Source organism: Camellia sinensis, chromosome 13, assembly GCF_055761805.1.
Source record: "Camellia sinensis isolate YWXY chromosome 13, ASM5576180v1, whole genome shotgun sequence".
Classification (NCBI taxonomy): Eukaryota; Viridiplantae; Streptophyta; class Magnoliopsida; order Ericales; family Theaceae; genus Camellia; species Camellia sinensis.
Genome location: NC_138973.1, coordinates 76,375,799 through 76,386,377, shown reverse-complemented (window position 1 = coordinate 76,386,377; position 10,579 = coordinate 76,375,799).

Sequence of the window (10,579 nt, the reverse complement as noted above, 5' to 3'; positions counted from 1 at the left end):
GTGTCTAAAGCTAAGAATTGGTGAAATAAAGCTTAATGCATACATGCATGTGTAATTCATGGCATTTGGGGTTGTCTCTTTAAAGAATCTTTGCATGTATGTCATAATCCAAGTTTTGGTTTAGAAATTCTTCATGTTCCATGTCATATTATCATAGTTGATCTTGTTTTTGGGTTGAACGTTGCATTTGGTCATGTTTTGGAGGACTTGAGTTCAAGGATTTGCATAGAAGTCATGTGCATGAAATTAATTTCAAGTTTCAAGTTGAGTTTTGTACAATTAGTTTACTCTTGGGCCATGATTTCTTGAATTGAAGCTTTAAACATGTTGTTTTATGGGTTACTAAGTGTTTTCCAAAGATTTGGCCCAGAAAAATGAGTTTTGGATGGTTGAAGGTCGAGTTTCATGCTTAGAGGTCAATCTGGATTTTCCAAAATTTTGACCCACGCTCGAGTGGGGACTTTCACGCTCGAGCGTGAAGCCTGAGTACATGCACTTCCGCTCGAGCAGCGAGAGTCACGCTCGAGCGTGAAATGCGTATACCTAGAAATTTGTGTGTTTTGCAGTCTGCTCGAGCGGGAGAAGCCACGCTCGAGCGAGGGTCTGTGTCACACGCTCGAGCGGGGGTCGAGGGCCCGTCGAGCGTGAATTTCATCCATCCAGCACTTTTTCATAAGTTTGCAGTTCGCTCGAGCGGGGAAGTCCACACTCGAGCGGGGCTTCTTTTCTGCATGTCCGCTTGAGCGGGGAAAGCCACGCTCAAGCGTGGACCTTATCTTCAGCAAAATTTGAGAAATGTTTTCCAAGGCATCTTTGCATCCTCATTCCATTCTAGGCATTCCTAGGCCATGTTTAAGACTTTATAGTGAGGATTTAAGGCTAGAAACACACTAATAACCAACGACGTAAGTTTTGTGCAATTAGAATGTGTGTTTCAAGTGCGTGTCCGTTATGTGTTATGTAGGTCACATGCCACGTGTCGTGATTTGTTTCGTCTGTGTGTTTCAAGGCCAACTGTGAGTAATAATTTAGTAAAGTTATGTTCAAACTGTATCTACTTTCTGTGTTATAAAACAAGATCTGTTTTCCGAAATGATATGTTCTGTACAATGAATGATTGTTGAATTTCTGATATGTATTCGTGACATCCTTAGCATCATGTGATATCTGTTTGCTGTTACTCGATATCGAAGGTTCCTTTACGGAACTTATTTCTGTCTACACTCTGTTACCCATACCGGAGGCCCTGTCATGGGGGCTCAGCTTCTGTTCTGTTCTGTTGTCCGAATCCGGAGGTTCCTTTATGGAACTGGTTATTCATAACCTCACGTGTATACGTTCTGTTCTGTTAATGCTAATGGATGTATCACGTAAACTTAATCATGACTTATGATTTCTGTCTGTATATGATCTGGACAAACTATGATTTTCATGTGAACTAAATTATGATTTCTGAATCTGTACGAACTCATTCATTGAAACCCTTTACTCTATTATTATTCACTAGGCTTTCGCTCACAGTTTATATTATGTATGTAGGTGAGCTGGCACATGACTAGGGCCAGAGTTGACGGCCTTCTGTTCTATTTTTGTCAGCCAACCGTTGTGCCTCCCGAGGAGGTTCCGATCAAGTCTAAAGCCATGACTGTTTTTGTATTCATGCTAGTCTCTGTATGTGTTTTGTAAAGACAGGTCTTGGGATGTAATACTTTGTAAATATTGGTGTCCTTTGACTGTCATGCTTATGTATATATATAAGTTTTGAAATGTTCTGTCCTATGTACGTTATCACAGCTCATTGGACCTTGTCTATTTCGTATTATTGCTTCCGCAGCCCCTTATTATTTGCTAATCTGTTCAGAGGCCTTTGGTAATCCATGGATTACTGGCCGGTTACGGTGCTAAACCCATAGGGGCGGGTTTGGGTCGTGACACCACCAACCTTGGGCTATTGGGCCTAATTAATTTAGTGGACTCAAATTAGCTCCTCTTACATATTCTATCTACTTTTTTTGATAAATCCGGTTCATTAGACTGATTAATTCGGGAGACCAATCTCACCGACCACTAACGGAGCCTCAATTAAAGTAAGGACAAAGTCCAATATGAATTGACTTAAGAAATTATTTACACATGGGAGATTTCGGGCATGAGATCTTGAAAGAAGCACACCCCAAATCTCAAGCCTAGACTAGAAAAATTAACGAATTTTTTAATCTTACAACTAATAATGCGAAATAAACATATATTTGAAATTATATATTGTCATATGTATTGCAAAATAAATGTGAGTAATTTAGTTAAATAATTAATCCTAAATTAATTTTTTATATATTGTTAATTTCTTCACTATTAATTTCACTAATCAAATACAACCTTAGTTTTTCATGTCTAGATAGAACAATTTTTAGGGATGAGATACTTATAAAAATTAAGAATTCAAGAAATTGGGCACGCAGCGAAGTTATTAAGCCCCATAATAATAATAATAATAAAAAAAAAAAACCGAAGTTGTTAAGCAAAAGGTTGAGATTAGGTGATTGATAAAATATCTCCCAAACTAAGTGTAAATTATTAATAGGTCTTATTTTTTAGATTAAAATTAACTATCAGGTTTTATTGGTAAATTTATTAAGTGATAAAATTTATCAATCTCATTTTTTTTTATGAATAATTTTATAGTAATAAATTTATCAACTAAAATTTATAAGTAAATAAATTTAAGGGATAATTACATTTCACCCCTTGTGGTTTCAAGTGTTTTCACATTACCCCCTTGACGTTTGTAAATGTACTCATAAACACCCTGTGATTTTGACTAAAGTGCAAAAGTGATGGGACGTGACAAAATTATAGAAAAGACTAAAATATCCCTAGATATTTATATTGCTTACATGCTAGAGTTCCTTCAGTTGTTTGATTATGATTTTCAGGGATAGAGAGAGAGAGAGAGAGAGACACACACACACACACATGGGTTAGGGTTTCAAAGGATTTGCAAATCAAATCAGTAACAATCAATTGAGACTACAAAGAATATGCTTTTCGAAATTTTACTCCAGGTAACAATTGACAAACTGAACAAAAATCTGTTTTGTGTGACTGTTTGCTGGTTTGATTGCGATTTTGTAAATTTATTGTATAATATGTTTGGAAAATGAATTTTTTGATGGTTAATATTTTTGAAAATTAAAAAAAAAAAGGGCTTTATTGGTAGGGTTTTTGCTTTACGATGTATGTTTGTTGGCTTGTTATTACCTTTTTGTTAAGGTTGTTGTCTTATTGTTAACTTTTTTGATAGGATTTGTATTTTGATAAATGACTATGATTTTTGTGCATGAAGGTAGAGTTGATAGTGGTCCCCTAACTGTTTGTTGTGTATATCTGGAATAATAAATTGAGTTTTTTTTTTTTTTTAAAAAAATTTATGCAAAAATGGCCATAGATTTGGGGTTTTGTTGATTTTGATGCATGGCTATGATTTTTGTGCATGGAGGTGGGATTGATAGTGGTTCCCTAACTGTTTGTTGTGTATTGGGAGGCAATATGTCTGTTTAGTGTTAGGTTTTTTATTTGTTTATGTATTCTTTTTTTTGTTTTTTCCTTTTGTGTGTTGTAATGTTCAAGCATTGATTTGTTTATGTATTATTTTTGTCTTTTGTGTCATGTATGATTAATTAAGGTGAGGTGATGGCAACAGAGTTTAGTGTAGAGTTACATTATGGAGGTTACTTTACTAAGCCTCCAAATATAGTGTACAAGTGAGGGAAAGTTAATTACTTTCAGTACTTTGATCCAGATAGGGTTGGGTTTTTTGATTTTCAAAAGTTTTACTTGAGCCTAGGTTATCCCTTTTCTCGCCAACTGTATTACAGAGTTCCTGGGGAAATACTGGACATTGGTCTTAAAGAGATGAATTCATATAGGGATGTAATTGATATGTTATTCCATTATATGGGTCTGAATGTGGTTGCCTTATATGTGAAGAAAGGCCATGAGGCTTTTCAGGTCTTAGGTCCAAATGGAAAAGTCATAAAAGGGCCACAAATTCTACAAATAGAAGTACAAATAGAATTGGATTTTGGACACAATAGAAGATTATGCAAAGGTCTAGTACACAATAAATCCACAATGTTCAAGAGGAGGGGTGGACCAGCCACCAGTTCCAGAAATCTGCAAGTCAACCAAGCAAGGTAAATTCATTTAAATTTGAATTGAATTCTTATTGCAGATCTCAAATGCTTCATCTCAACAAGCTGAAACACATACATCTTTATCCCAACCAGCTGCCACTCATCCTATTTTATCTCAACAAGCTGCCAGTACTCATCTATCTTCATCCCAACCAGCTACCAGTACTCAATCACAACCAACAATGCCTTGTGGAGTAAGTGCAAACAAGTGGATTTGCAGCACCTAGAATTAATGCAAAGGACAGGGCAAAGGATTTGAGGGATTAGGTTTAGGTGGCCTATCTTATGATTCAAACAAAAGAAGTTTTTTGTAATGTTGGAATGTTATCTTATGTTGGAATGTTGGAAGTTTTTTTTGTTGACATGTTGGAATGTTATCTTAAATGTTGGAATGTTGGAATGTTGTAAGGCTTGTTTTTTTGTCAATGCACAAGCTTTTATAATTGAAATGTTGGAATGTTGTTGACATTAAAATAGGTTTTGTAATTCAATTGTTGAAATGTTGGTCTTAGGGAGCAAGTTTTGTGAGTACAATGTTAAGATATTGATGCTTAATGAATATGCTTCAGGTGTTGGAATTGAACAAGTTTTGTAATGCTTCAAAAATATATTTCATTTATAGCAAAAATAGTCTTCGATATTACATATCTTCCTTCCTTATATTAGGTTACATAACATTTTTTTTTTTTTGCTTTCATTTGAGTATATGCAATATAGCATAAAAATAGTATCTAGCTTCCTAGCAACATGAGCTTTTTCCACTTCTAACTCCATATGACTTAATTGTTGCACGAGTCTTGGTAGTAGATTAGGCGAGTGGTGGCACAATGGTGGGTCAATCTACTCAAAATATTTACAAGTGACATGAATCTAAAAATTTTAATAAATAAGTTTCGATTTTTATTTCAATATTATATAACATAATAATAAATTAATTAATTACTTAATTATTAAATATTGAAAGTGATTACCCCATAATTTGCACATCTTATAAATCTTCTTCCCATATTTGTATTTGTCCAAGCTGTTCTCACCGGAGATCTTTGGTCATAGTGACATGTATGAGCTAAACTTTGTCCACTATAGTGGGAACCTTAGGATGATGACATCTTTAAAAATGAAAGTGGTCCCAGAAATTTTTTGGCTGGAAAAGTGGGTTTGGAATTTTTTTTAGTTGCAAAAACTGGGTTTGGTTGCTTCATGTTTATATAGGCAAGTGGATGGCCAAATTAGGGACAAATTGGTCATTTAATCCTTCCATTTGGGCGCCAAAACACTTAAAACCAGCGCAGGCACACTTTTTTAGCTCGTGTTCCACACTCGCTGTTAAGTCTATCGGATCCCGTTACTTTTGCACTTTAGTCAAAATCACAGAATGTTTATAAGTACATTTACAAATGTCAGGGTTAATGTAAAAATGCCTGAAACTATAAGAGGTAAAATGTAATTATCTTTAAATTTAATTAATAAAATTGATTGATTTGTGAATAATTGCATGTATTCACAGTTTACTCTATACAAGAAAAAATGTAAATACCTGCACGTGGGGTTCATTGTCAGGTAAAAGAAAAAATAAAATAAAAATTAATTATGTATCACTTGGGAATGTTTGACATTTGCGCCATTGACTTCTTGAGCTAATGGGAAAATAGTTTTGATTACACATTGATAAAGTGTTAGAAGAAAATGGAAAATGGAATCAATGGAAATTGGGGAATCATAAAAATCCCTATTCGTGGAAGAAGATGGAGTTCAAAACTTGGACTTGTGCCTAGTTTGGTAATATTCAATTTTAGTTGATAAGTTAAAAAATTATTAAAAAAAATGAAAAATTAATAAATTATACTAAAAAGTCAAACATTTGTTTCTCTTTATTTTTTACATATCTTTTTGTAAAAAATTAAAATATTATCTCAAATATATATATATATATTTTGTATCTCATATTTTAATTAAAAAATTAAAAAATTATTAAAATAACTTATTCTTAAATGAGTAAATGTCCATTTCGGCCTATTTTGACAACACGGTTAAAAGTCAATTTTTTTAATTTTTTTAACTTTTTTGAGTCATATTACCTATCTATTCTTTTGTACGTTCTTTTGAAAACAAAAATTTTAAAAATCAACTTTTAACTTACTCCCAAAAATAGGCATTCGGAAGAACATGGAGAAAGAATGATTGCTTACTCAGCATCAAAGAAAATATTACACTGGGTTTGTATTGTGAACTAGCTTCAATTGAAGGAAAAATTTATCTAGAAATCCTATATTAAGAAATGGTGATTTGTTGAATATCAATTTTTTTTTATAAACTAATTAGTCTCATAGATTTTAGAAAAATAGATTTAATTTATTATATAAAAATTGAGTTTACAGTTATACCTTTATTTTAATTATGTTAGTATTTCTTTTTCTTTATTTATTTATTTATTTATTTTTTGGTGGTAGAAATGTAAGATACACAACCTATAAGAATCAAATTTGGGATAAATTTTTTATATGGAATTTTGTTTTATTTGGAATGACTTGAAATGTGAGATTCTTTCAATATTTCAAAAGGAGTACAAAAATAACTTGAAATATGAAATTCTTCAAACATTCTAAAAGGATGTCAGATTCTTCAAACATTTTAAAAGAAATACATATACTCCTTAACAAGTTTTGGCCAAATGTATAATTTCAAACTGTAACACTATAATGTAACTCTCCAAAAAAAAAAAAAAAACTTCTTAATATATTTTTTTCAAGCGTAACACTCTAATATAACATTCAAAAAAAGATGTAAGATTTTTCATTCCATTCTAAAAGAAGTACAAAAATTTCTTAGTAAAATTTGGACAAATGTATAATTTTAAACTGTGAGTGTCACATTTGAGCAAAGTACAATAAAGAGTTTTTTTTAGTATTTTTGTGTGTTATATTAGAGTGTTACGTTTAGAATTACATTGATTGGAGTGTTAATTTTAAGAAAAGTAGAAAGAATTTTTTAGTATGTTACATTGAAATGTTACGTTCTTATTCGTAATGTGGGATTTATTTCAGAAAGAGGGAAAATCTAAAACCTCTTTAGTACAGATTGCCCAAATGTATAGTGTCACATTTGGAGAAACCTACTATTATCTCTCAAAAATTAAACTCAAACGTGTAAGTGACTACCTTTTTGTGTAATCTCTACTTTAATAGGGCCTTTTGATTCAATAACAAAAATGAAAGACCAAATAATTCACAAGATTACATTTTAAAATTTATTGGTGATTCACTCTAACTAAAGACCATTTTTTTGACTTTTTTCTTATTTATTGATTTTTTTTTTCTTAAATGGATTCAAACCTTTGGTGATTATTACAATGAAATTTGGCCAAAACTATTTCATTGGACTCTATTTTATTATTACTTTTTTTTTTTGTGAAAAGGATAATTCATAATTTTTTGCTTCATAAACTCCCTCACTTGGAGGGAGATTTTGATGGACACAGAAATATACATATATATATATATATATATATATTTTGACAAACTTGCCATTCCATGTATATCGTTGCTTGTTGTGTGTTCTGTGATCAATGTCGTTGCTTGTTACATCAGCTACACTTTGGAATTGAGTTACCCAAGCAGACTAGCCCTTCCCAAGAAGAGCCAAAAGCGAAAGAGTTTTCGTAAGTAAGAAGAGAGATTAATGATTTGTGAAGCATACTATTGACAAAGATTTTAATCAAATTTGTGAGTGTGATTATCGTTCATTTTCTATCGTTCTTGTCCTTCATCAATTGTTTTTCAATTTATAATGGTGAAAGATTCATCGAGTGCAACACAAGAGAAACTCGTCGAGTTGCAGATCTTCATTGAATTCAATTCTATTTGAGCTGTTTGTTGATTGTTGTTGATTTATTTGTAAGCTTGCAGTAAAGGAACTCGTAAAACTTCCTTTAGTTCATAATCTGTTTTTTTGTTATTGATGCCTTATTCAAGAAAATACTAAAATGTTATTCTGGTAGTCAGTAACATGTTACTGTTAATGAGAGTAACATTTTATTGTGAAATAGAGTAAAATATTATTGTTAAACAAAATAAAATGTTATTATTTATATCAATTTTGACAGTGAATTTTTGTAAAAGAATTTTATAGTCAACTTGAATCTTCTTTGATATATCTTGATGAGAGAATTCTAAAAATATTAATTTTATTAAAACCAACATCTAAATAAAATGTTATATCATTTTAAAGTTTAAAATATTAAATTACTAATAAATGATATTTTGATAATAGTGGTATGTGTTAGGGTCCGTTTGGGAAGGGTTTTTTCGGATTTTTTTGGTTATTTTAACCACAAAAGACAAAATAGGCTATTTTAGCCACAAAAAACAAAACATCACATCTAACCCATCATCATTACACTATTCTCTCACAAAAAAGTCAAAAAAAGCCAAAAAGTCAAAAAGCACTTCCTAAACCAAGTTTTTTAAAAATAACCAAAAAAATCAAAAAATCAAAAAGCCAACCCACTTCCCAAACGGAGACTTAGAGTTTTTAAAGATTTTTTTTATACATGCTCTTAATCTATTAAATTTTTATTATTAGAAAATTTTAATCAAATTCCCCTAATAGTTTTCACTCATTAGAAGAAATGTTGTTGTGTAGCTTGATATTTATGAGGACAAATGAGATTTTGATCCACTTCATAACATACACTGAATAAAGATGTTTATTTTATGATCAATAACTATAAAAGGGCGGCTCAATTATTTTTGGGCCTCAGGAAAAACCCCAAAAGGAGGGCACATATATTAAATATTAATTAAAATAATAATTGCTTCTTTTTAAAAATAATTACTAATTAAGTTCTTACAATAAAATTTCTAATATATTTTTTAAATGATAATATATTTAATCCACTTACTAGTTAATTTTTATAATCAATTTTATCGAGAAGAAATGTTGATTTTGTTGGAAAATGTTAGGTAGTGTTTGACAGAGTTTTAAATTATGATTTGAGAATAGAGTTATATTTTGAGTTTGTGAGTTTTGAAATTATGATTTAAATGTGAAAAATTTGTTTGGTTATGAGTTTTGAAAATAATTTTAAATTGAGTTTGAAATTTTTGATGCGACATATGATATTTGATTTAAAAACTTATAATTCATAACTAAACACACAATCTAAAATTCTATTCAAAACTCATAAAAAATTTTAAAAAAATTCGAAAATATTTTTTATTTAAAATATAAAAATAACAGGTGTTAAAAAAAAAAAAACAAACAAATAAACACTATTCCGGTCAACCGACCGGACATCCAAATAAACGTATTTACAAATGTGAGTGCGGAATCAATTTTTGAAAATTATAACCAAACACTACATTCAAATCAAAGGATAAAATTAAAGTTGGTCTACTTTGGGAGACAAACTAAAAAGGAAAATTCCCTAAATTTGTTTGCCGTTTCCCTTAAGGATATAATTAATAATTTGAAATTGCACATTATCCCTTTCTTGCAGTAGATTGGGGGAAAAGTGTTACTAAATTTATACCGTCTATTTTTTTCATATGTGACTACAAGTCGATCTAAAACAAAATACTCCCTCTTTGTAGGCGTGATCAGTTGGAAATAGATCCAATTTTTGGGCGCTTTGGCAAAAAAAAAAAAACAGAAAAAAATTCCTTATTCCTGGTGGTATCAAGATGTTACTGTGTCGATTTTGTTAGAAGATGTTAGGTTTCTAGCCCATTTGACTGCTTTGGCGTCCAGAGAAGCCAATTTTTTCTGAAATATTATAGTACTAGGGATAACCCGTTCCTGAAGGCACGGTCAATAGTTTTTTTGGTACCACACGGGTTACGGAATTCAATTGTAATAAATCAATTTAAAATGATATATCACTCTAATTTAATACTTCACAAATAAGAAGTTGAAATTGTTTCTACATAGTAAACTGGCAAAAACATTCATAAATTTCAAATAACAAACTTCAAAATTACAGTCCAAATAATAAATTTTATATTACAGTGTAGCATAAGCAAATAATAGAATCTAAAAATATTTGCTAAAATTCAAGTCCAAACAACAAATTTTAGAATTCAATCCACGCTAAAATGACACATGTATAGCAAACCTTCAATAAAAGGATGTTACTGAATTAGTATCATAACTGATAACCTTTTCAGTTTATCAAATTTCAATACCTTCAAGAAAATGTGAACAAACATTTTGGTACAAAAGAGTAATCATTCTAACTAAAAATAATAATAATTAACCATCCGGTTTAGAATGAGCGCCAACTAACTACACACATAAAGAGAAGCAACAACCCAAGGTTTCCAATACGGATCAGCCACCTACAACAAAATCACTCGCTTAAATTCACTTTAAAAAACCAATAGCTATGA